The sequence below is a fragment of the Nicotiana sylvestris genome, chromosome 7 (genome assembly GCF_000393655.2).
Source record: "Nicotiana sylvestris chromosome 7, ASM39365v2, whole genome shotgun sequence".
NCBI lineage: Eukaryota > Viridiplantae > Streptophyta > Magnoliopsida > Solanales > Solanaceae > Nicotiana > Nicotiana sylvestris.
Window position 1 is genome coordinate 24,114,750 of NC_091063.1, and position 20,926 is coordinate 24,135,675.

Here is a 20,926-nt window from a genome sequence, read left to right on the forward strand (position 1 = left end):
CCTCGCGTCCGTAGTATGCTTAAGTATCGAACTTTTGCAGCGGATTATGAAAGGGGATGAGAGTGTTCTATGTTATCTTCGATCTGCGATGTAGCATTGGAGAAACAAGAGAAAATAACTTCGGATTCATAAAGGAATTACCAGAATGGGTGTACTAGTCAACGATGCGAATATGCGCACCAAGATGGTATGAGATGGTTTGTGGGGTTTGATACAACGTGGCCTTGTGTTAAGTTATGCATGTTAGTTGTGGCAATACGTACGAGGCTTGACGGCCTCCATAATTGACTTTATTTGGAGGTATTCGAGTATTGTGGCATGTTATGTGTAGATGGATCCCGAAAGAGTTATGGTGGTTTAGGCCACTACTAGAGGATGATATTTTCTGCGGTTATGGGAATTCAGTTGCATGTCGCGTGTTGTTATGGTTCTCTTGAAATGAGTTAAGTTAAAGGTTTATTTATTTACCCTGTTAGTGGTTCAACAGTTATGATAAAATTCTTGTACTCTTGCGCGTTGGCATGATTAAGTGCAGTGAGTAGCATGGGAATTGAAAGTTGAGGAGCAAGGTTTCCATTTGGTGTTGGCAGGAATATCACGAGCCCGGGTGGGCAAGGAAGGATTCAGATGGTTAGAGTAATCTAGTATATTCTTAAGAGGGTCTGCATACTGGTTACGGATTCTTGATTTGCTTTACAACATTAGTATGGCCGGTGGTATGGATGTGCAGACGTCTTACCTAGTGCGGAAGGTCATGAGAGCATATCCTACGGGAAGATTGTATAAGTGTGACATGTAGTCACTTGATTGATTGAATATTGAAACCAAGTGTGGAGATTTTTGGCACTGTCGCTAATGTGAGAGTTTAGGCCTGAAAGGTGCTCTATTCAGTTAGTTATGAATTCTGGAAGTTTGGTCCAGATTCGATGACTGCTCTTATGTGTCTATAATAAGTCATTTTGGGTCCTTGAGAGGTTATTTGCCAAAGCATGGTATAATCAAAATCGAATGAGGTTCGTTGATAGGTCCAAATGTGGATGTGTACTCTACACCAGCCTGAGTGTGTTCATTCAGCATAACACTCCTTATGGAGGAGTATTCGGACGTTGGATGTTATTTTGTCGTTGGATATTTCATGTAATACTCTATTGTGTCGTGTGGGTTGTGAGACGACTTGATTAATTGCACATGTGTTGAGGTTCCGCGTAGTGATGATGTTATGTGAGCAGGATGGCTCTCGAGATGCAGATCATATATCGCTCCTCATTTGTGCTTGATTTTTGTAACATATGTCACTATCTGTCTACTCAGGGATAGTATTATGCACATAGCGTGCTTGTGGCCGCTATTCGGGTATTTCACAGGTATGAGCATTTTAGCTTGGTAATGTGACGACCCAAAGGGTCATCACTGATTTTCTCCCTTTTTTGTGCTTCCGAGGCCTTGAAAACCTCACCTTTAGTTGCCTCGATTTGTGTGTGCAGTCCGGCGCGTAACCGAAAAAGCTTATGTGTTAAATTATGTGAAATTTGATAAATTGTGGCTTTAAAATGGTTGAAGTTGACTTTGGTCAACATTTTGGGTAAACGGACCCGGACCCATGATTTGACGGTCCCGTAGGGTCCGTAGAAAAATATGGGACTCGGGCGTATGCTCGGAATCGAAATCCGAGGTCCCGAGCCCGAGAAATGAATTTTTCAAAGAAATTGTTTTTATAAAATTTATTTGGAAATTTGAAATGAAAATGGATTAGAAAGCGTTGGTATCGGGCCCGTATTTTGGTTCCGGTGCCCGGTACAGGTCTTATATGTGGTTTAAGCGCTTCTTGTAAAATTTTGTTGAAATCGAACGTCATTTGACGTGTTTCGGACCTAAAACTTTAAGTTTGAAAGTTTATGAAGTTTGATGAAAAAGTGATGATTTTGAGGTTTGATTCCTCGTTTATGATGTTATTTTGGCGAGTTAATCGCATGGTTAAGTTCGTAGGATGTTTTTGAGTTAGTGTGTGTGTTTGGTTAGGAGCCCCGATGGCTCGGGAGTGTTTCGGAGTGGTTTTGGCCTTAGAAACGTTGTAGAAAATAGCAGTTCTGGTGTTCTGTTATCCAGTGCTATGCGATTGCATAGGCCTTTCCGCGATCGCATAGAGTGAGGTTCCAGGTGACCTGTTTGTTCTATGCGGTCACATAGATCCTCCTGCGATCGCGTATAGTAGCCACCATTTGTTATATGCGATCACATTCCCCTTCCGCGATCGCAATGCATAACAACCAAACCCGGAATGGAGCCCGTTTTCTTTTATGCGTTCGCAATACACTGTTCGCGATCGCAATGGGTAACTTTCCTCTCCCTATGTGATTACATGACCTTCTTCGCGATCGCATAGAGCATTTTCTGCCCAGTTATTTTTTTCAAAAACTTCAGAAACAGTAGCTACGGGATTCATTAGAAAGTTCACAAAACCTTTTCTTCTCCAAACTCTTAGGCGACCATTGGAGTGATTCTTCACCAAGACTTCTTGGGTTAGTAAATTTCAACTCGTTTTCTTCATTTTTCCATCAATGTCTATTGAATTCCTAAACCTAAATCATGAAATCAAAGTAGAAATTAGGGCTTTTGGGTAGAGTTAGGTTTTTGGGAATTTTGAGTGATTCAACCTCAATTTGGGGTCGGGTCTTGAAATAAATTATATATTTGAACTCGTGGGGTTATGGGTAATCGTGTTTTGTTCCGATCCTCGTGTTTGAACCATGTGGGCCCGGGGTCGAATTTTGGTATTTTTGGAAGAATGCTAGGAACTTCATATCTAAGCTATGGGATTTTGTTATCGAGTCTTCATTGATATTTTTGAATTAATTATGCCTAGGTATCGTTGTTTCGGAGTCGGATTATAAAGGAAAGGCGGTGTTTGAGGGTTGATTGCTACTCTTTGGACTGAGGTAAGTGTTTGTTCTAACTTTGGCTAGAGGGAATAGGTTTAGAGTGTTGTTTGCTATTTGCTAATTGTTGAGTATGGTGTATAGGTATGGTGACGAGTATCTATACACCGGAGTCTAGCATGACCATGAGTCTTATTTGTGTTTACTCGGATTTTTGTGATACCTCTTCCTTGTTAAATTGGTAAATTTCATATAATGTGAAGAGGTTGAGGAAGAATTATGATTTGTACATTCTTGGAGCATTGGCTCGAGTATATCATAAAGCGTGAAAGTATATGAAATGATTGAACCCCTTTGGAGCATTGGCTCAGGTGGTAAAGTGAGATAAGAGGTAAAAGTGAAAGAAAGAGAAAGAATTATTAAATTGCTCCCTTGCCGGGATGCTTGTTGCTTTGTTGACTATCCCCCTTTGTCGGGATGCTGAGATTATTGATATTGTTCCCTTGCCGGGTTTTTAACTGCTTAATTGTGCTCCCTTACCGGGAGTTAGCTGTTTATTTGTATTCCCTTGCCAGGATTTATATCATTATTTGTCTACTCCCTTGAACCTTGTTTGTGATTGTTGCTTGGGTGACGAAGAGTGATAAAGCACGAAGGGTGATGTCGTGCATTGTTTGCTATTGTGAGGAAAGAGTGTAAAGTACGAAGGGTGATGTCGTGCCGCACGATGTACCATTCCATGCCAATTTTATTGATTATATTGTGAGGAAAGAGACTAAAAGCACGAAGGGTGATGCCGTGCATATTTTATTTATATGATTGCTTTGGTAAGGACGTGAGTAAAAGCACGAAGGGTGATGCCGTGCATTTGTTTTTTTCTGATTTTTTGTTGGTATCCGAGTTTTGTTGTTTCTTTCATTACTTGTTCCTATTTGATTTACTTCGAGGTTATAGATTTCCCTACCCTATTTGCCTTGTGATTGTTGCTTCGGTGAGGAAGAGCGTAAATCTCGAAGGGTGATGTCGTGTATTGTTTTGGTGAGGAAGAGAGTAAAAGCACAAAAGTGATGTCGTGCAAATTGTTGACTTTTGATTCTTGTTAACATTCTGGCTTTGTTACTTCCTTCTGTTGTTGAGGATTTCTATTTGAAAGTGTTAGCTCCCCATAGCATGTTTCCCCCCCTCTTAGTTATTTAAATTATGTATATTTTCTTCTATTGCATATATCTGCACAGGTTGTTTTTGGTAGGTCTTGTCTAGCCTCGTCACTACTTTGTCGGGGTTAGGCCAGGCAATTACCAACACATGGGGTTGGTTGTGCTGATGCTACAACAGATCCAGGAACATCTTTTGGACCTCAACAGTTGGATTTGATCAGGAGCTCACTTCAGTCCAGAGACAGCGAGGTAGCCTTGCTGACATCCGCAAGCCTGGAGTCTCTCTTTCTTTATTCAGTTTGTTATCTTTTGTACCGAAACAAATAGTTTATAATTTCTTTCAGATGATTCTATTTAGTAAATCTTAGAAGTTCGTGAGCATTGTGACACCAATCTTGGGTAGAGGATCATGTTAAACTTCCACATTTAATTTTAGTTATCTAAGTTTAAAGACTTCCGCTTTTATTTAATTGTCTCGTTTTGTTTATATTGTTGCGAATGTTATCAGAAATGTTTTAATACTTGGTTGGCCTAGCTCAAATAGTAGGCGCCATCATGACTCCCGATGGTGGGAAATCCGGGTCGTGACAAGTTGGTATCAGATCACTAGGTTACTTAGGTCTCACAACTCATGGACAAGCTCGGTAGAGTCTGAGGGATCGGTACACAGACATCTGTATTTATCCCGCAGAGGCTACTGAGTTAGGAAAACTTCACATATGTTCTTTCTTGTCGTGCGGTTCTGTTTCCCCAATACTGATTGAATTTCGACTCCGTTCTTTCGCAGATGGCGAGGACACACGCTTCCTCATCGACCGCGCAGCAACCCGAGCCCCCAGCAGCAGCTCCTATTAGGGACAAAGGACGAGGTAGGGGCAGAGCTCAGCCCTGAGCAGCAGCTCCAGAATTGGAGCCTCATGTTGATTATGATGAGGAGGTTCCAGCTCCAACAGCTCCGGTGGGCCCAGCTTAGGTCCTAGAGGGTTTCATTGCCACCCAGTTCTTCAGGAATCCCTGGTTCGATTGGTGGGCCTTATGGAGAGAGTCACCCAAACAGGTTTGCTTCCTGTAGCACCAGCCACTTCTCAGGCTGGAGGAGGGGCTCAAACTCCTGCTACACGCACTCCGGAGCAGGTAGCTCACCAGATTCAGACTCCAGCGGTTCAGCCAGTTAGAGTAGTTCAGCCGGGTGCCATAGCTCAGACCGGTGATGGAGCGGCTATGTCCGCCGATGCTTTGTGGAGACTGGATAGGTTCACAAAGCTCTTCACTTCTACTTTTGCCGGTGCATCTACTGAGGATCCCTAGGATTATCTAGACAGCTGCCATGAGGTTCTTAGAAACATGGGTACTGTTGAGACCAATGGGGTTGATTTTGCTATATTTTGCTTGTTTGGATCTACCAAGACTTGGTGGAGGGATTATTGCTTAGCAAGACCATCCGGATCACCATTTTTGACTTGGGAGCAGTTTACAGTGTTATTTCTAGAGCAGTTTCTCCCCGTTACTCAGAGAGAGGCCTATCGGAGGCATTTTGAGTGCTTCCAACAGGGTTCTATGATTGTTACCCAGTATGAGACTAGGTTCATCGATTTAGCTCTCCATGCTCTCATAATACTTCCTACCGATAGAGAGAGGGTGAGAAGGTTTATTGATGGTCTTATTCTGTCGATTCGTCTTCAGATGGCCAAGGAGGCTAGGGGCAAGATCACATTTCAGGATGCGGCCAATGTGGCCTGCAAAGTTGAGATGGTTCTGTCACAGGGAGGTGGTCATGGGTCGGATAAGAGGCCCCGTCATTCAGGCAAATTCAGTGGTACCTCGTCTGGAGGTAGAGATTCGTATGGTAGAGGCCATCCTCCTAGGACCTTTCAGTCAGCTCTCCAGGTATCACATGGTATCTCAGGTGGTCGTGGTTCTCAGACGCATTATTTGGATCAGCAGTCCTTCAGTACACCACCAGCTTCCATCAGTGCACCACCGCTTCAGAGTTTCTGAGGTGGTCATTCAGGGCAACAGGGTCAGCAACCGAGGGCTTGTTACACTTGTGGTGATATGGGTCACATTGTTAGGTTTTGACCTCGAGCTTCGGGTAGTTCTCAGCAGCAAGGTCCTCGTCCTATAATTCAGGCACCAGTTGCTCCATAGCCTGCCCATCCAGCTAGAGGCGGGGGTAGATGACATAGAGGTGGAGGTAGAGGTCATAGAGGTGGATCTCAGACCGCCAGAGGTAGGGGTCAACCAGCAACCGATCGTCCCAGGGATGTGATTTAGGGAGGTGGCCCCCAATGTTATACTTTGCCAGCCAGGACAGAGGCTGAGTCATCTGATGTTGTTATTACAGGTACCATTTGGGTCTGTGATAGAGATGCTTCAGTGCTATTTGACCCTGGATCTACGTATTCATATGTGTCGTCCTACTTTGTACCCTACCTGGTTATACCTAGTGAGGCCTTGAGTATTCCTGTGTATGTATCTACACTAGTAGGTGATTCTATAGTGGTTGATCGGGTTCATCGTTCCTGTGTTGTGGTGTTTAGGGGACTTGAGACCCGTGTTGATTTGTTGCTCTTAGATATGGTGGACTTCCACGTTATATTAGGGATGGATTGGTTGTCCCCGTATCATGCGATCTTGGATTGTCATGCCAAGACTGTGACTTTAGCCTTACCATATTTTCCCCGTTTAGAGTGGAGAGAGACTCCTGGTCATTCTACCCGCAGTGTTATTTCGTATGTGAAGGCTCAACGTATGGTCGAGAAGGGGTGTTTGGCCTACTTGGCTTATGTTCGTGATTCCAGTGCTGAGATTCCCTCTATTAATTCTGTGCCCGTGGTTCATGAGTTTCCTGAGGTTTTCCCATCAAACTTGCCAGGGATGCCACCCGATAGGGATATTGATTTTTGCATCGATTTGGCTTTGGGCACTCAGCCCATTTCTATTCCGCTATATCGCATGGCCACGCCAGAGTTGAAAGAGCAGCTGCAAGACTTGATTGAGAAGGGTTTCATTAGACCCAGCATATCGCCTTAGGGTGCGCCGGTTCTGTTTATAAAGAAAAAGGATGGCTCGATGAGAATGTGTATTGATTACCAATAATTGAACAAGGTTACAATTAAGAATAAGTATCCACTGCTGAGGATTGATGATTTGTTCGATCAGCTTCAGGGTGCCAAGGTATTTTCAAAGATTGACTTGAGATCTCGCTACCATCAGTTGAGGATTAGGGCATCTGATGTCCCTAAGACAACATTCCGCACTCGGTACGGGCACTATGAGTTCTTGGTTATGTCATTTCGGTTGACCAATGCCCCAGCAGCCTTTATGGATTTGATGAACTAAGTGTTCAGGCCTTATTTGGACTCGTTCGTGATAGTCTTTATTGATGATATTTTGATATATTCCCGCAGCCGGGAGTAGCACGAGCAGCATCTTAGAGTGGTTCTTCAGACCTTGAGGGATAGTCAGTTATATGCTAAGTTCTCAAAGTGTGAGTTTGGGTTGAGCTCGGTTGCATTTGTGGGTCACATTGTATCAGTAGAGGGTATTCATGTGGACCCGAAGAAGGTAGAGGCAGTCAAGAACTGGCCTCGACCAGCTTCAGCCACAGAGATTTGGAGTTTCTTGGGGTTAGCAGGTTACTATCGTCGGTTCGTGGAGGGGTTCTCATCTATTGCAGCCCCGATGACCAGGTTGACCGAGAAGGGAGTCCAGTTCAGATGGTCGGACGAGTGTGAGGCGAGCTTTTTGAAGCTCAAGACAGATCTGACTACGACACCGGTATTGGGTTTGCCCACAAGTTCAGGGCCTTATACAGTCTATTGTGATGCATCTCGTATTAGACTTGGTGCAGTGTCGATGCAAGATGGCAAGGTCATTACCTATGCTTCGAGGAAGTTGAAAGTTCATGAGAAGAACTATCCAGTGCATGATTTGGAGTTGGCAACCATTGTTCACGCATTGAAAATTTGGAGGCACTATCTGTATGGCGTGATGTGTGAGGTGTTCGCGGATCATAAGAGTCTTCAGTATTTGTTCAAGCAAAAGGAGTTGAATTTGAGGCAGAGGAGGTGGTTGGAGTTGTTGAAAGATTATGACATCACTATCCTATATCACCCGGGAAAGGCCAATGTGGTGGCCGATGCCTTGAGTAGGAAGTCAGCCAGTATGGGCAGTCTTGATTATATTCCGGTCGGCGAGAGACCGCTTGCTTTGGACGTTCAGGCCTTGTCCAATCAGTTAGTGAGGTTGGATATTTTTTAGCCTAATAGAGTATTAGCTTGCACGGTCGCCCGCTTTTCGTTATTAGAGCGTATCCGTGATTGGCAGTTTGATGATCCCCATTTGCGTGTCTTTAGGGACACGGTACAACGTGGAGGTGCCAAGAAGGTCACCTTAGATGCTGAAGGAGTCTTGAGATTGCAGGATCGAGTTTGTGTGCCTAATGTGGATGGTCTTCGAGAGTTGATTTTAGAGGAGGCCCATTGCTCCCGATACTCTATTCATCCGGGCGTCGCAAAGATGTATCAGGACTTGCGACAACATTATTGGTGGCGTAGAATGAAGAAGGATATCTTTGCCTATGTGGCTCGGTGTTTGAATTGTCAGTAGGTTAAGTATGAGCATCAAAGGCCTGGTGGTTTATTTTGGAGCATTGAGCTTCCCGAGTGGAAGTGGGAGCGGATCACAATGAACTTCGTTGTTGGGCTCCCGCAAACTCGGAGGAAGTTCGACGCAGTTTGGGTCATTGTTGATAGGCTGACCAAGTCAGGGCATTTCATTCCGGTGGCAGTCTCTTATTCATCCGAGAGGTTAGCTGAGATCTATATCCGGAAGATTGTTCGCCTTCATGGTGTTCCGATATCTATCATTTCGGACTGAGGTACGCAATTTACCTCGCATTTCTGGAAAGCAGTCCAGCAAGGGTTAGGCACCCAGGTTGAGTTGAGTACATCATTTCATCCTCAGACGGACGGGTAGTCCGAGCGAATTATTCAGATATTGGAGGATATGCTCCGAGCGTGTGTCATTGACTTTGGAGGTTTTTGGGATCAGTTCTTGCCTTTAGCAGAGTTTGCCTACAACAAGAGCTATCGGTCGAGTATTTAAATGGCTCCTTATAGGACTTTGTATGGCAGGCAATGTCGATCTCCGGTTGGATGGTTTGAGCCGGGAGAGGCTCGGTTGTTGGGTACAGATTTGGTTCAGGAGGCTTTGGACAAAGTCATGATCATTCAGGATAGACTTCATACAGCTCAGTCCAGGCAAAAGAGCTATGCAGATCGAAAGGTTCGAGATGTGGCTTTCATGGTTGGTAAGCGGGTATTGCTCCGAGTGTCGTCTATGAAGGGCGTGATGAGATTTGGGAAGAAGGGCAAGCTTATCCCTAGGTTCATTGGCCCATTTAAGATTCTCGATCGAGTGGGAGAGGTGGCTTATAGACTTGCATTGCCATAGAGCTTATCAGTCGTACATCTAGTGTTCCATGTGTCCATGCTTCAGAAATATCACGGCAATCCATCCCACGTGTTAGGTTTCAGCACTGTCCAGTTGGACAAGGACTTATCTTATGAGGAGGAGCCGGTATCTATTCTAGACCGGCAGGTTCGCCAGTTGAGGTCGAAGAGTTTTCCTTCAGTTCATGTTCAGTGGAGAGGTCCGCCTCCTGAGGCATCGACCTGGGAGTCCGAGTCCGATATATGGGACCGTTATCCTCACCTTTTTCCCGACTCAGGTACTTCCTTCTTATGTCCGTTCGAGGACGAACGATTGTTTTAGAGGTGGAGAATATGACGATCCAAAGGGTCATCACCTGTTTTCTCCCTTTTCCGTGCTTACAAGGCCTTGAAAACCTCACATTTAGTTGCCTCGATTTGCGTGCGCAGTCCGGGCACTTAGCCGGAAAAGCTTATGTGTTAAATTATGTGAAATTTGATAAATTGTGGCTTTAAAATGGTTAAAGTTGACTTTAGTCAATATTTTGGGTAAACAGACCCGGACCCATGATTTAATGGTCACGGAGGGTCCGTGGAAAAATATGGGACTCGGGCGTATTTCCGGAATCGAAATCCGAGGTCCCAAGCCCGAGAAATGAATTTTTAAAAGAAATTGTTTTTCTGAAATTTATTTGGAAATTTGAAATGAAAATGGATTAGAAAGCATTGGTATCGGGCCCGTATTTTGGTTCCGGTGCCCGATACAGGTCTTATATGTGGTTTAAGCGCTTCCTGTGAAATTTGGTTGAAATCGGACGTCATTTGACGTGTTTCGGACCTAAAACTCTAAGTTTGAAAGTTTATGAAGTTTGATGAAAAAGTGATGATTTTGAGGTTTGATTCCTCGTTTATGATGTTATTTTGGTGATTTAATCGCATGGTTAAGTTCGTAGGATGTTGTTGAGTTAGTGTGTGTGTTTGGTTAGGAGCCCCGAGGACTCGGGAGTGTTTCGAAAGTGTTTCGGAGTGGTTTTGGCCTTAGAAAGGTTTCAGAAAATAGCAGTTCTGGTGTTCTATAATCCAGTGCTATGCGATCGCATAGGCCTTTCCGCGATCGCATAGTGTGAGTTTCCAGGTGTTCTGTTTGTTCTATGCGGTCGCATAGATCCTCCTGCGATCGCATATAGTAGCCACCATTTGTTATATGCGATCGCATTCCCCTTCCACAATCGCAATGCATAAAAACCAAACCCGGAATGAAGCTCGTTTTCTTCTATGCGTTCGCAATACACTGTCCGCGATCGCAATGGGCAACTTTCCTCTCCCTATGCGATCACATGACCTTCTTCGCGATCGCATAGAGCATTTTTCTGCCCAGTTATTTTTTTCAAAAACTTCAGAAACAGTAGCTACGAGATTCATTAGAAAGTTCACAAAACCTTTTCTTCTCCAAACTCTTAGGTGACCATTGGAGCGATTCTTCACCAAGACTTCTTGGGTTAGTAAATTTCAACTCGTTTTCTTCATTTTCCATCAATGTCTATTGAATTCCTAAACCTAAATCATGAAATCAAAGTAGAAATTAGGGCTTTTGGGTAGAATTAGGTTTTTGGGAATTTTGAGTGATTCAACCTCAATTTGGGGTCGGGTCTTGAAATAAATAATATATTTGAACTCGTGGGGTTGTGGGTAATCGGGTTTCGGTCTGAGCCTCGTGTTTGGACCATGTGGGCTCGGGGTCGAATTTTGGTAATTTTGGAAGAATGCTAGGAACTTCATATCTAAGATATGGGATTTTGTTATCGAGTCTTCATTGATATTATTGAATTAATTATGCCTAGGTATAGTTGTTTCGGAGTCGGATTATAAAGGAAAGGCGGTATTTGAGGGTTGATTACTACTCTTTGGACCGAGCTAAGTGTTTGTTCTAACTTTGGCTTGAGGGAATAGGATTAGAGTGTTGTTTGCTATTTGCTAATTGTTGAGTACGGTGTATATGTATGGTGACGAGTATCTATACACAGGAGTCTAGCATTATCGTGAGTCTTATTCGTGTTTATTCGGATTTTTGTGATACCTCTTCCTTGTTAAATTGATAAATTTCACATAATGTGAAGAGTTTGAGTAAGAATTAAGATTTGTACATTCTTGGAGCATTGGCTCGAGTATATGATAAAGCGTGAAAGTATATTAAATGATTGAACCCCTTTAGTGCGTTGGCTCAGGTGGTAAAGTGAGATAAGAGGTAAAAGTGAAAGAAAGAGAAAGAATTATTGAATTGCTCCCTTGACGTGATGCTTGTTGCTTTGTTAACTATCCCCCTTTGCTGGGATGCTAAGATTATTGATGTTGTTCCCTTGCCGGGTTTTTAACTGCTTAGTTGTGCTCCCTTGTCAGGAGTTAGATGTTTATTTGTATTCCCTTGTCGGGATTTCTATCATTATTTGTCTACTCCCTTGCCCCTTGTTTGTGATTGTTGCTTGGGTGAGGAAGAGTGATAAAGCACGAAGGGTGATGTCGTGCATTGTTTGCTATTGTGAGGAAAGAGAGTAAAGCATGAAGGGTGATGTCGTGCCGCACGATGTACCATTCCGTGCCGATTTTACTGATTACATGGTGAGGAAAGAGAGTAAAAGCATGAAGGGTGATGTCGTGCATATTTTATTTATATGATTTCTTTGGTGAGGACGGGAGTAAAAGCACGAAGGGTGATGCCGTACATTTGTTGCTTTCTGATTCTTTGTTGATATCCGAGTTATGTTGTTTCTTTCATTACTTGTTCCTATTTGATTTACTTCGAGGTTATAGATTTCCCTACCCTATTTGCCTTGTGATTGTTGTTTGGGTGAGGAAGAGCGTAAAGCACGAAGGGTGATGCCATGTATTGTTTTGGTGAGGATGAGAGTAAAAGTACGAAAGGTGATGCCGTGCAAATTGTTGACTTTTGATTCTTGTTGACATTCTGGCTTTGTTACTTCCTTCTGTTATTGAGGATTTCTATTTGAAACTGTTATCTCCCTATAGCATGTTTCCCCCCTCTTAGTTGTTTGAATTTTGTATATTTCCTTCAATTGCATATATCTGCACAGGTTGTTTTTGGTAGGTCCTGTCTAGCCTCGTCACTACTTCGCCGGGGTTAGGCCAGGCACTTACCAGCACATGCGGTCGGTTGTGCTGATGCTACACTCTGTAAAACTTTTTGCACAGATCCAGGAGCAGCTTTTGGACCTCACCAGTAGGATTTGATCGGGAGCTGACTTCAGTCCAGAGACACCGAGGTAGCCTTGCTGACGTCCGCAGGACCGGAGTCTCTCTTCCTTTATTCAGTTTGTTATCTTTTGTACCGAAACAAACAATTTATAACTTTCTTTCAGACGGTTGTATTTAGTAAATCTTAGAAGTTCGTGAGCATTATGACACCAATCTTGGGTAGAGGATCATGTTAAACTTCTGCATTTTATTTCAGTATCTAAGTTTAAAGACTTCTGCTTTTATTTAATTGTCTCGTTTTGTTTATATTGTTGCGAATGTTATCAGAAATGTTTTAATACTTGGTTGGCCTAGCTCCAATAGTAGGCGCCATCACGACTCCCGATGGTAGGAAATCCGGGTCGTGACAGGTAAGTATTTACTTTATAGATTATCATTGTTTGAATCGGGTGGCACACCGCCACGGGTATCATGGTTGGATCGGGTTGCAGACCGCAATAGTGTGATGTTGAGTACAGTTCCTTATATATATATCCTTGTGTGTTTATCTCTCATTTTTTGAGGAAGGCTCATAACACCTTTCTATTGTCTAACTAGTTATGTGGGTTGAGTAGTCCTTTCCAGAGTTCATTTCTTTATGTATCACATTCAAGTTTTTAGCTTGTTGGCACATTGTAGCATCATATGAGATTTTTAGCAGTGTATGAGGTGGCTTATTGCTTGGGCAGTTTATACTGGGTGAGACGAGATTATTGAACCTAGTATCAGTGCAATCGGGTTTATATGAAGTAAATTAAAGAGAAATTATCGTTGCGTGGTTTAGAATGAGGTAATGTTTCTTGTCAGGAGAACATACTCAATGATTTATTGACTTGACAGTTAGTTATGAGTTTCTACACATCTTTTCCGTCATGGCAGTATTGCAAGAGTTGGAACAGGACTTATATGCGTCATGGGGTGTGTTGTGAGCATCAGATTCGTGGAATTTTGGCTATCGTTATCAGAGAATGCTATTATGCTCATGTGAATTATTCGGAGCATGGTGAGGATTCAGAGAAGGCATGCAATCATGTGTTGATGTATCTTGTGGTGATTGATATAGTGTTCATATGATGGAAGCAAGCTTGGAAGAGAATTCTGGATGTTGGAATTGAGCTCTAAGGCTTATTTGGCTAAGTAAAAGGGAAAATCTTCAGATGTGGTCGAGCAAATGTGCTCAACTGAGTTGTGGTAGCAAGGGTAGGTGCACGAGGTGTTAACCAGTGATTTCAAAAAACTCTAGCACAGTTCTTAGCATGTTCGAGGATGAACGCATGTTTAAGTGGGAGAAAATGTAACGACCCGACCGACCATTTTGAGCTCTAACGTGTCGTTCGACGATTTGAGGCCATGAGTAGCTTCACGTTGGAATTGAAATTCAGTGATTTCAGAGTTGATTTGGAAAGAGAATTCTCATTTCGAAAGCTTAAAGTTGGAAAAATATGACTAAGGATTAATTTTGAGTAAACGACCTCGGAATCGAGATTTGAAGGTCCCAACAGGTTCGTAGGATTAGTTTGGCCTTGGCTGTTTGTCCGGATTGGATTTTGGATTACCCGGGAGCATTTCGACACCTATAGTGGAAGTTAGCATTTTGGGAAGAATTTCATGAATTTGGGTTGCAATGCATTTTAATGTTTTCGATGTCTATTTGGGATTTGAGCCTGGGAATAGCTTCGTATGGTGATTTTGGTCTTGGGAGCGCACCCGAAAGTGGATTCGGATGTCTGTAGGTCATTTTGGAGTCATTTGGCTAAAGTTAGAAATTTGAAAGTTTGAGAAGTTTGGCCGGAGGTGGACTTTTTGATATCAGGGTCGGATTCCGATTCTAGAAGTTTGAGTGGGTCTGTAATGTCGAATATGACTTGTGTGTAAAATTTGAGATCGATCAGACGTGATTTGATAGGTTTCAGCATCGAAGGTAGAAGTTTGAAGTTCTAAAGTTCATTAAGCTTGAATTAGGGTGCGATTCATAGTTTTAACCTTGTTTGATGTGATTTGAGGCCTCGAACAAGTTTGTGTTATGATATGAGACTGGTTGGTGTGATTGGACAGGGTCCGGGGGCCTCAGGTGTGTTTCGCGGTGGTTTCGGATCAATTCGAGCTGTTTTGGAACTGCTATTATCTAGTTCGGATTTTGTTCGTCGCGAATGCGAAAGGGTTCATGCGTTCGCGAAGAAGAATTTGTTACCAGTGGATATTTGTACTTCGCATTCGCGGATGGGTCGTCGCGTTCACGAAAGGGAAACTGGGCCTATGGATTTTTAGCCTTCGCATTCTCAAAGGGGTCGTCTGGTTAAGCTACGCATTCGCGAGGTGGGTCTCACGTTCGCGAAGGGCGATTTGTGGAGCTGGAGCTGGTATTGCTTCATGAAGGTCTTGCCATGTTCGCGAAGAAGGGCAATGCTGGGCAGTAGCATTTTAAAGACGGGATTTGGCCCATTTTCCTCCATTTTTCATTTGGTTGGGCAATTTTAGAGCTCTTGGAGGAGAGATTTTCGTCATCTATGTCAAGGTAAGTTGTTCCCACCACATTATAAGTTAAATACATGATTTGTATAAAGATTTAACATGGAAATTTATAAAAATTGTGGGGTTTTGGTGGAAAACCTAAAATTGACATTTTGGATTTTGACCGCGAATTTGGGCATGGAATTGGAAATAAATTATATATTTGAGTTCGTGGGGTTATGGGTAAAGTTTATCTTCGAAATTTTTTGGAATCCGAACATGTAGGCCCGAGGGTGATTTTTATCGACTTTTTGAACGGAATTGAGAATTATTGTACATAGGATTATAATGAGTATTTAAGTATATATTTATGGATTTGCTTATTTATTGACTCGTTTTGGAGTGTTTGGCATCGATTTGAGTTGCTTTAATGACTTTGGAGCCGGTTATGGAACTTCGGAGCGGGGTAAGTCTCATTTCTAACCTTGTAAGAGGAAATTTACCCCATAGGTGAAATAATTCGAAGTGTGCTTCTATTTGTGGGGGCTACGTACGCACGAGGTGACGAGAGTCCGTACATAGCTACTAGCTATGCATATGTCTGGGTGGTTTTAGGTGTACATCATGCCTCGCTATCCTTGCTATTTGATTTATGGTTATTGTTTGCCATAAGAAGAAACAAGATTGAGGTTGCGTAATAATTGTGTTGAAAGGAATTTAATTGAGGAATTTAAGATTTTAAGAGTTTCCATTAAAACTTCGTATTTTCGAAAAGAATTGAGTAATATATAATAACGAAAAAAATCTATATGTAATCGCGTCGCATATATGTTTCACGAGCAGGGAAAATTTCCTTAAAAGCTTTACGTTGAATTGTCTTTATTTTGAAAAGAATCAAGAAAAGGGTTATGAATTATTAATAAATTTATATTCGACCGTGTCGCATGTATGATTCGCGAGCGGGGTAATTCCTTAAATTTATATTCGATCGCGTCACACGTGTGATTCGCGAGCGGAGTATTTCCTTCTGCTACTCTCATGGGAGCGGGTCGATCGCCTCGGCAGTGCACAATTTACATTTATGTTGGATCAAGCCGAACGTCCTATGTGGAATTCATGTGTGATAATAGAACTGGAAACCTATTATATAATTTGTATAAGTACATTGTTTGAGAGATCATTTGTTTTAAATGAAGGAAGTGTTTGGGGTTCTTTAATATGATGAAAGAATTATTCCGTTATTTTCTTGTTCTGTGTTTTATTGTTATCTCTATAAATCATGCTTAATTAGAATTTCATATTATCATATTTTTGGACCACTAGTAAGTGTCGGAGTCGACCCCTCGTCACTACTTCTTCGAGATTAAACTGGATACTTACTGGATACGCATTATTTTCGTACTCATACTACACTTGTTGTACATTTTGTTGTACATGCATATATACATTAAGTGGCCTTGTGGACGCAACGACGTGGTTAACACGAAGGCTTAGGCCAGCTGCATCTTATGAACGATCCGCGGCCAGCAGAGCCTCCTTTTAAGTATTTGTATTCTTTTTATTTTCGGTCCAAGTTTGTATTCCAGACAATTATTATATTTTATTTTATTTCCTGATAAATTCTCATGCATTTGTGACACCGGGTTCTGGGATGATTGTGGGATACTTAGTATTGAAGTTTGGAAAACGTTACCATTATTCTGTAAAGTTCAGCTTTTACCAATTAAATTGAAGGAAATTTACGATTTCAGAAATATTAAAATGAGAAATAACTAACTTTTTGGTGTTGGCTTGTGTTTATAATAGTGTGCGACGCCATCACGATCTTTAATAGATCTCGGGTTGTGACAGTACGTAGTTGAATAAATTACACACTCTGCATACTATGTTCTTTTTGTTATTTAATAATTTAACAAATATATACCAAACCAACATCGTAATATATTTTACACAATTGGTATAGTTTAATTGAGTGTAATATGCTACTTAATTTACTTCATATTACCAATAATCATACTTAATATAGAGGTATATATAGTTTACTTTTAAAATGCTCTGACAGTATTAAAGAAAAAGGTTAACTATTTCCTAATTTTGTCATTACAACATTAAGCCTACATTTTCATGAAACTTACATTTCAAAAACTTAGAGAGGACTTTAATCATATGAAAAAATTACTAGTATACGTATCCGTGCGCACCACGTCGATCATTTCAATATAAAAAGGAGCAGAGAGAATTAATAATATATATATATATATATATATATATATATATATATATATATATATAGTGACCACATTCAAAACAATTAAACCAAAAAAAATACATGAATTTCATTGATTTATCTCTATAAAATTATTGCTTGAGAACAAGAACAATTAACCTCAAAAAGTTGAATTTCTTTATCTAGTGAAAAATCAGCCAACTCATTTGGCTTTGCTAATATCTCCAGATGCTTGCCACCCCTCATTATTCTTGATTTTATCTATTATTATTTTAGTTATATAATATAATTTAGTGTATAAATTTTCTTATCATAATTCAAATGATACTTTCTCATAAAAAAATCAAATAAATCTTATCTCTCTATTTTTATAATAAATCTTTTTAGTTTTTTTTTGAGTAAATTTATTTACTCGTTACTTGAAATTCGTTCATTGTTCAATTTTATTTTTAATTATTTTAAGATTTCATTTATGTTGGTAACTTTACAATCTTAAATAGAATATGTTTTAGAATAAGTAATTTTCAATATATAGAAATTATTAATGCATTAAAAATATAAATATTTTTTCTCTTTTTAGTTTATTATTACTTATCATTATTGAATTATTCGTTAGTTAGTATTTTTACATTTTCATGTGACTTTTTATTAGTTTGTTATTTGACGAAATATCCTTTCTTCATGTAAAAAATATATATATAGATTTTTCCTACTTCTAAAAATTTAATTTATTCACTTTGAATTTTATTTCCAAAAAATTCAGGTATTATTTATTTTTTTCCAATATTTTTTTGAGTATTATTAAAATACTCACATTACCTCTATAATGTGGATATTTTATTTAAGATCTTATGTTGGTGCTTGAATTTTTTTTAATTTTTAAAATCATCAAATCTTTAATATATTAAGTCTTTATTTACTTTATTTTAAATTTTAACTTACCCTAGAGTATAATAGTCATAAGTTATCTCAATGTACATCTTAATATAATTTATATTTATATTTATATTATAATTTTTTAATTGATGTTTCTAGCGAATATAGAAGAAAAATTGATGAGTGAATTTTTCTTTATATTATAATTTTTTAATTAATATGTCACCTCCATGTTTCTAGCGAATATAGAAGAAATGATGAATGGATATATATATATATATATATAATTTATCAACAATATTTTTAGATTTTGTTCTAAAAGTGCCAAGTGGTTTTTGTCAATATTGTTTTAATTTTTATATATTTATATCATATAATATTATTCCTTACTATTTAATAGAGTATTATTGACCATAAAGTAGATACAAAAATATGAGTTAATAAAAAATCAATCAAATTGAATTTTTGAAAAATGAGATTTGTTCCATCTATAGAACATGATTTAAAAAATCCCAAGCTAGTAGAAAAGATTAATTTTCTCAAGAATCAATTTCCTGCTTCTATATGCGGTGACCATCCGAATCGGTTTTGGAATAGAAAGACGTATATTATAAGTCTTCCTTATGAAGAAGACTTCTCTGAGGATAACATCTCTATCAAGGCTCGACCTTGTCAAATGAACTCTGACTATCTGGAGTTCTGCAAGAAGGAAATTGATTCCTTAAAGCAGAAGGGTTTAATTAGACCCTCAAAGTCCAAATGGTCTTGTACTGCTTTTTATGTTAATAAGCATGCTGAGCAGAAACGAGGAGTTCCTAGATTAGTTATAAATTATAAATCCCTTAATAAGGTGTTAAAATGGATTAGATACCCTATCCCCAATAAAAAGGATTTACTGGATAGACTTCATGATGCCATTATATTTTCAAAATTTGATTTAAAATCAGGTTATTGACAGATTCAGATATCTGAATCAGATAGATACAAAACTGCTTTTAATGTATCAATGGGCCAATATGAATGAAATGTTATGCCCTTTGGTTTGAAAAATGCTCCCTCTGAATTTCAAAAAATTATGAATGATATTTTCCTTCCTTATACGGATTTCATAATTGTTTATATTGTTGATATTATAGTATTTTCAAAAAATATAGAATCTCATTTCAAACACCTTGATCTATTTAAAAAGATTATTATACAAAATGGTTTAGTTATATCAAAACCAAAGATGATGATTTTCCAAACTTCTGTTAGATTTTTGGGTCATAACATTGAAAAGGGTAGAATAATTTACATTAATAGAAGTATTGAATTTGCCTCTAAGTTTCCTGATATTATTACTGATAAAACTCAGCTTCAGAGATTTTTAGGAAGCTTAAAGTATATCTCACATTTTATAAAGGATCTGGCTAAGGATAATGATATTCTTTATGAAAGATTAAAGAAGAATCCTAAGTCTTGGACTGACAGTCATACTGAAGCAGTCAAGAGAATTAAACAAAAGGTTAATAACTGTCCCTATTTAACTCTCGCCAATCCTAGTTAGGCAAAGGTAGAAGAAAAATTGATGAGTGATTTTTTCTTTATATTATAATTTTTTAATTAATATGTCACCTCCATGTTTCTAGCGAATATAGAAAAAATGATGAATGGATATATATATATATATATAATTTATCAAAAATATTTTTAGATTTTGTTCTAAAAGTGCCAAGTGGTTTTTGTCAATATTGTTTTAATTTTTATATATTTATATCATATAATATTATTCCTTACTATTTAATAGAATATTATTGACCATAAATTAGATACAAAAATATGAGTTAATAATATTTTTTAAAATTTAAGCAAATAGAATCCAATAAATAGATTCTCCTTTTAATAATATTTAAATATAATTCTTTTATATAATATATATATAATAAATTTGTAACCAATGACCTATAACCAAATAATTATATCTTAGGTTTGATATTTTTTACGGCAAGCACGCGCATGAATGAAGTTATATTACCTTTTGATAACTTCCTAATTTAAAAAAGAATAGGTGTCAGAATAAGTAATTTTTAATATATAGAAATTACTAATTCCTTAAAAAAATTAAATATAAAAAAGTATAATATAGATTTTTCCTACTCCTAAAGTAATTATTTATTCACTTCGATTTTTATTAAAAAATTCAACTATTATTTTGTCATGACCCAAAACGTAGTATGTAGTGAATGCGCCTAACATGGTACTAGGCAAGCTGACAACTCAATAGATTCCAACACTTTTAGATAAAAGATGAACTAAAACATGTTTGAATAATTAAAGCTTCCATGAACTGGATAAAAGGTCAAAACTCAACTCAAAATTCCCAAAATCAGGGTGTCACTGAGTACATGAGCGTCTATACAATACAAGTCTGAAAATATTGTCTATGAAAAGATGTAACTAAATACATAAAGCTGAAAGATAGGAAAGGAGAGTCAAGGTCTGCGAACGTCAGGCTCAAATAATCAAGCTGCTCAGATAATCAGCACCCATCGTGTCCAAAAACACATGGATCTACACACGAAGTGCAGGGTGTAGCGTGAGTAAAACCAACTCAATAAGTAACAAGACTAACTATTGAACTGAAAGTAGTGATGAGCTTCACGGGTGAAGTTCTTA